Source organism: Penaeus monodon, chromosome 29 (assembly GCF_015228065.2).
Source record: "Penaeus monodon isolate SGIC_2016 chromosome 29, NSTDA_Pmon_1, whole genome shotgun sequence".
Taxonomy (NCBI): Eukaryota; Metazoa; Arthropoda; class Malacostraca; order Decapoda; family Penaeidae; genus Penaeus; species Penaeus monodon.
This window is the reverse complement of record NC_051414.1, coordinates 30,975,329-30,975,773: the sequence shown is the minus strand read 5'-3', so window position 1 is coordinate 30,975,773 and position 445 is coordinate 30,975,329. Positions and strand designations below refer to the sequence as shown.

The window sequence follows — 445 nt, the reverse complement described above, 5'->3', positions numbered from 1 at the left end:
CACTTTAGTGGCCTGCCAGCCATCACCAATTTCTGGGCAGTATTGATTATCAGTTCTTACTAAGTGGTCATCCTACATTCACTAAACGACGTTTCTTTGTCCCTGGGGTGTTGCTAATGGCAGTGTTTATCAAAGTTGATAGGTCCCCTATGCATTTCCAATGATAAAAATGTTTCTGAAAAAATTATAAACCCTACACATTCACCATGCTGGCAGTGTGGAGGCTCGCATCAGAAAACAGGGGTGGACAGCCGTTGCAGTTTAAATTTTACTCCAGTGAAAACGTGCACATTTGGGCATCCTGCCTAGTGAGGTGTGGCAGGCCTAGAAGAGAGTATTTCTTGAGCCTTGCAGTGATACTGATATCTAGGGTCCCTCCACTGGATCATACCTTGACACATACACCACTTTTCACCACCACCTCCGCTACATATCCCCGGGAGGA

At 45.6% G+C, this 445-nt stretch overlaps 1 protein-coding gene across 1 annotated transcript in view; it reads right to left on the bottom strand.

Moving 5' to 3' along the window:
• The window catches only part of LOC119592143, a gene marked incomplete in the record, with an annotated part of 95,275 nt that continues 94,830 nt past the window's right edge, over positions 1-445 (bottom strand). The window contains 1 exon segment of the mRNA XM_037940961.1: positions 1-445.